This window comes from Cervus elaphus, chromosome 3 (genome assembly GCF_910594005.1).
Source record: "Cervus elaphus chromosome 3, mCerEla1.1, whole genome shotgun sequence".
Lineage (NCBI taxonomy): Eukaryota > Metazoa > Chordata > Mammalia > Artiodactyla > Cervidae > Cervus > Cervus elaphus.
The window spans coordinates 55,463,645-55,469,753 of NC_057817.1; the positions used below are offsets into that span (position 1 = coordinate 55,463,645).

The 6,109-nt window shown below is 35.6% G+C and overlaps 1 pseudogene; it reads right to left on the minus strand.

Annotated features, from left to right (window-relative positions):
• Positions 1-2,212: 2,212 nt before the first annotated feature.
• On the minus strand, positions 2,213-3,089 carry LOC122678303 (annotated as a pseudogene).
• Between the last annotated feature and the right edge of the window lie 3,020 nt (positions 3,090-6,109).

Sequence of the window (6,109 nt, forward strand, 5' to 3'; positions counted from 1 at the left end):
CCGTCCCTAGCTCTTTCGTCTCTCTTTTTATCTTTTATATTTTGTCCTACCTCCTTTCGAAGACAATGGGCTGCTTTTCTGGGCGCCTGATGACCTCAGCTAACAATCAGAAGTTGTCTTGTGAAGTTTGCTCAGCGTTCAATTGTTCTTTTGATGAATTTGTAGGGGAGAAAGTGGTCTCCCCGTCCTATTCCTCTGCCATCTTGGCTCCTCCCCCTATAAAACTCTTAAGAGGAAAACATAGGCAGAACACTGACATCAATCAAAGGAAGATATTCTATGACCCACCTCCTAGAGTAATGGAAATAAAAACAAAAATAAACAAGTGGGACCTAATTAAACTTAAAAGCTTTTGCACAGCAAAGGAAACTACAAGCAAGGTGAAAAGACAAGCCCTCAGAATGGGAGAAAATAATAGCAAAGGAAACAACGGACAAAAAATTAATTTCCAAAATATATTAGTAGCTCATACAACTCAATACCAGGAAAACAAACAACCCAATCAAGAAGTGGGAAAAAGACCTCAACAGACATTTCTCCAAAGAAGAAGCAAACACATGATGGCTAAAAAACACAGGAAAAGATGTTCACCATCACTCATTATAAGAGAAATGCAAATCAAAACTACAATGTGATACTACCTCACACCAGTCAGAACGACAATCACCAAAAAGTCTACAAACAATAAATGCTGGAGAGGGTGTGGAGAAAAGGGAATGTTCTTGCACTGTTGGTGGGAATGTAAATTGATGCATCCACTATGGAAGACGGTATGGAGATTCCTTAAAAACTAGGAATAAAACCACTACATGACCCAGCAATCCCACTCCTAGGTATATACCCTGAGGAAATCAAAATTGAAAAAGACATATACCCCAATGTTCACTGCAGCACTATTTACAATAGCTAGAACATGGAAGAAGCCTAGATGCCCATTGACAGATGCATGGATAAAGAAGTTGTGGTACATATATACAATGGAATATCACTCAGCCATCAAAAGGGACACATTTGAGTCAGTTCTAATGAGGTGGTTGAACCTAGAGCCTATTACACAGAGTGAAGTAAGTCAGAGAGAAATATAAATAGCACATACTGACACATATATATATATAATCTAGAATGATGGTACTGATAAATTTATTTGCAGGGCAGCATTCAAAGAAGACATAGAGAATAGGCCTATGGACAGAGAGGGAGGGGAGGAGGGAGAGGGTGAGATGATGGAGAGAGTAACATGGAAACTTAGAATACCATCTGTAAATAGATTACCAGTGTGAATTTGCTGCATGACTCAGGGAACTCAAACAGGGGCTCTGTGACAATCTAGAAGCGTGGGATGGGGAGGGAGGTGGGAGGGAGTTTCAGAGGGAGGGGAAATGGGTGTACCGATGGCTGATTCTTGCTGATGTTTGACAAAAAAAACATAACTCTGTAAAGCAATTATCCTTCAGTTAAAAATAAGGTGGCATAAAAGAAAAGAAATACATGTTGCAATTTGACTTTGAGGAAAAACAAAACATACAAAACCTAAAAAGTATAAGCAATTTCTATCAATAAAAGCATTCCAAACAGTAAAAACATTAATATAATTATATAAATATAACATAATATGATATAGATAGTATATAATATAATATTACTATGATATTATATTATATATTATAATATATTATACATAATCATATTACCATATTATATTATATATATAATATAATATATATTATATGTGTGTATATATATTATATATACATATATACATATATCATAATACATAGAATATAATATATATAGTATGTAATATATATATACTATCTATATAGTATATAGATAATATATAATATAATTAATATAATGTTTAAATTATCCCAGAGGACTCTGAGATTCAAATGAGGAATACTTCATTTGAGTAAATTTTTTGGAGAAATGATGTACAATCCTTTCTGCACTGGGAAAGAATGGTTGAGAATGTAATCATGCTTAGATTTCCTGAAACAACAGCTTTTAGTTTTTAAAAATATATTTTGTGATTTTCAAGGAATTTTGTTTATAAGGAGACTGTACAGGTAGCTTGATTAGGTCGGTACAGAATGGAAGATCAAATCTAAATTTGGAAGAAACAAAATAGTTCAGAAAATTGTTTATGAATAAGAAATAAGAAAATTGTTTATAAATAAGAAAATTGTTTATGAATCCTGACTTCAACATGCTCCTAATTCTTTGAGACCAATAGAATTCTTTTGACTAAGTCATTAAAGGCTTGTTTCACTTGTTTGTTCCTCAGTGTATAAATAAAGGGGTTTAACATGGGGGAAATGGAATTAGTAAGTATAAATACTCCTTTATTAATGGTAATTTCATCTTCTGATGAAAAGGCTTTTGTCCTTTTCTGGGCAGCAGAGAATCTTAGAATTGTTCTGATGATATACATGTAGGACAAAACAACACATGTAAGAGACAAGATAAGTATCAAAACACAGCCAACAATGGTCATCTCTTTGATGATCCATGGATCTGACCATGAGATCTTCAGAAGTGGATTAACATCACACAGAGAAAATGGTCAATGACAGAGTCACAGAATTCCGGGTCCAATACCAAATGAACAGTTGGAATATTGATGAGTAAAGTGGTCATCCAACAGCAGAAGACAAGCATTTTGCAGAACCTGTGGTTCATGATGGTCATGTAATGTAGGGGTTTGCAGATGGCTACATAGTGATCATAGGACATGGTGGCCAGGAGGAAAAATTCTATTCCTGCAAACACATATGTAAAAAATAGTTGGGATAGACAAGCATTGTAGGTAATGGTCCTGTCTCCTACTGATACACTGTACAAGAATCTAGGAGTGCAGGCAGAAGTGAGTAAGACTTCTAAGAAGGAAAAACTTCAGAGAAAAAAGTACATTGCAGTTTTAAGATGAAAATCCAGTAATATGAGGGTGATTATGACCAAATTTACCAGATTTCCAATTAGACTCAGCATGTAGGTGATGAGAAGAAATGTAAAAATAAACATCTGCATTTGTAGGTCATCTGATTTAATCCTAGGAGGATGAATGTGATTACTGGCGTGTGGTTTCTCATTTCTGGGTCCTTACTTCTGCACACTCTGCCTATAATACTGAGGGAAATAAGATCTAGAAGATGATAAAATGTTTATAATAGTATAGTTGTTTAGAAAAGCAAAACAATGTATGTTACATGTACCTTCTTTTACTCAGTAATCAGTATTTTTAAGTAATTCATGCTGTTAGCTCTTTTGATATATCACTTGATAGGTTAGAAACTTGGCTTTCAAATATTTCTGATCAAAAAATATGGTGAGATATACCTTTTATATTGTAGTCCACTGTACATGCACACACACATACACAAAAATAAATATTTCCATGTATTTATAAGAATTTCAATAATAACTAATTATTAGCTGCCCTGCTGTCTAATGTTTTCTATATAGTATATAAAGATATTAATCGCTATGCTGTATATGCAAAGCTAACATAATGCTGTAAATCAACTATACTTCAATTTTTAAAATAAATACAAATGCGACCATCTCAGTTTTATAATCTGCTAAATGGTCATAACCTGTATTCTAAAAAAAGCTTCATTTTTTAAGGGATTCTTTAATATTGTCCAAGTAATATGCCTTTTTCATAACTTTTAAAAATATACACTATTCTGTTAATTTATACTTTGGAATAGATTTTTTTCATTGCACTCTTGTACCCTAGGAGCATTCATATCATGAACTTTGGGATATCCCTTCTCCTAAGAACTTTCCCCACATCAATAACTGAAAATTTATATAGTTTAAATATCAATAACTGAAATTTTACATAGTTTAATTATCTGCTTGAAGGTTTTTATTCCTGGATAAGTTGAAAACAGTTGAGGACACCGTTCCACTGCCATGACTGAATCTATACCTACTCTACAGAAGACAGTTCCTGTATTAAAAATTCCTTTCCCAGGTCTTTCCCATGACTCTCTGCAATTGTTTATGCCTGTACATGACTGTCACTGATTTCCCACTGGGGGGGCATAACACAGAGAGCGTTCGACTTTTACGGAATTCACTACATGAAGAGATGTTTTGTAACAGTTGAAGAATATTATTCTTGTGTGCTCAGTCACAAAGTCGTGTCTGACTCTGTGACTGCCTGGACTGTAATCTGCCAGGTTTCCCTGTGCATGGAATTTTCCAGGCAAGAACACTGGAGTGGGTTGCCATTTCCTACTCCAGGGCATCTCCCTGACCCAGGGGTTGAACCCATGTCTCTTGCGTCTCCTGCATTGGCAGGTAGATTCTTTACCACCAAGCCACCTTGGAAGTTTTGTTTATCTTTCAATCTGATCTGTGTTTGTATGAAACACTCTGACACTTTTTTAGCAAGCCATTGATGCTATAGTTAGCTCTATAAGTATTAAATATTTTCTCCAGTCTGACTTCTATCCTTTGCTTCTAATAATTGTCTCTAGCTCAAGACTTCCAACAAACTCCTCAACTACTTCTGATATGGTGTCTGAAGATACCACTCCACTGAAATGACACTTGGCAATTTTAGCTGTTGTTTCTGTAAGTTTCAGTGAAATGTGGCCCATTTTGCACTTTTTGTTGTACCTGGCACTGTCAATCACTCCCTCTTATGTTGTTCTAGACACATTGTTCATACAATGTCTACACTCCGGTTTGTGTTCTGCCCTTCTGGTTTCTCCTTCCTCAGAACCCCTTCTCCTATTCATCTATGATAACACTGATATTTCTCACACTTCACCTGTACATCATCTTCTCTGCTTATTTTACATTTTCCTTGGAAATTGATGAAACCATGATGTCAATTTATCATTTCAGGTTTGATAATTATCCAAAGTTGCATATTTGATATGATCTCTTTCAAGTTGAAGCATTTTCACCTGATAATTTCACATTCCCTGAAAGCACACCCATTCACAATGGAATGCCTCCTCAACTGCATCTCTGTTCACTTCTTGCCTTACTCCTTGTTTGCTGTACTAAAACAAAAATCCAACATGGATTTCCCTGTATTAGTAACTGAGACCAAGCTGGAGTTTTCTCAGCAAAACTCTATCTTGAAAGTTTGATTCTGCAGGTGTTTTCACTTAATTTTGCTATTTCCCTGACTCAAACACAGGAAGTTCTGTTTGTTTGTTTGGCAGCTTTCAGTTTACGGAGAGTGGCTCTAGAAATACACCAGAGTGAGACTCAGGTCTTGTTGTCATCTTAGGTAGACTACCTGTTTGGAAAGTGGTTTTATCTAACCATTTGTGCTTTTCCCCTCCTCGTGACTCCATCTGTTTGCTCCTTCTGACTTATATCTGGCATTTAGTGACTTGTTCCTCTGTTTTCTGTTCAGGTTCTTTCAAGGAATCTCCTAACCTCTTAAACCACAGTAAGACCTAGGTGTTCTGACACAAGCTATGCTTACACTCTGTTCAGGAGCTCATTGAATGTAATAACCACAGAACAGAAAGGGTCTGAGATAGAGAATTAATTCTAGGTAATATTTACCCTAGACCTAGATCAACTTTTGCTGCATAATAAATAGAATCAAATTTAAACTACTATGACATCTCTATTTTTGCCATATCCCTGATTGCAGTTCCAGAGATTCTTATTGGTTTTTACATTAGGTAGAAGAAATGTTCTGGGTGACTGTTAGGTCACACTAAAACCTATCGAGGCAGCACATACACAACACCTGCATTAAGGCCAAAAATTCTAACTGATCTACCACCACGTTTGACAGAGAAATAGCTCTCTTTTTACGCTTTCTGTTCATTCTTCTTCAATACACCTGACTGAAATACACTAATAGCAGAGATGAAGAACTGAAGATCTGGATTTGGACCAACAGCTGCTCTGTGGTTGCTCCTCAGGCAACACCACCTAAACACACTAACATCTACTGAAATGATTCCCCTCTCAAAATTCTGTTCAAGGCCATCAATAAATAAAAAAAAATTTCCTTTAGACGTTACACTTAATTGGACATGCAATGTCCAAAACTCAGACACTTGATTGCTTTAACATATTTCTTTCCTTCAGAAGTGAGCTACTCATGTGCCTATTTCCCATAATA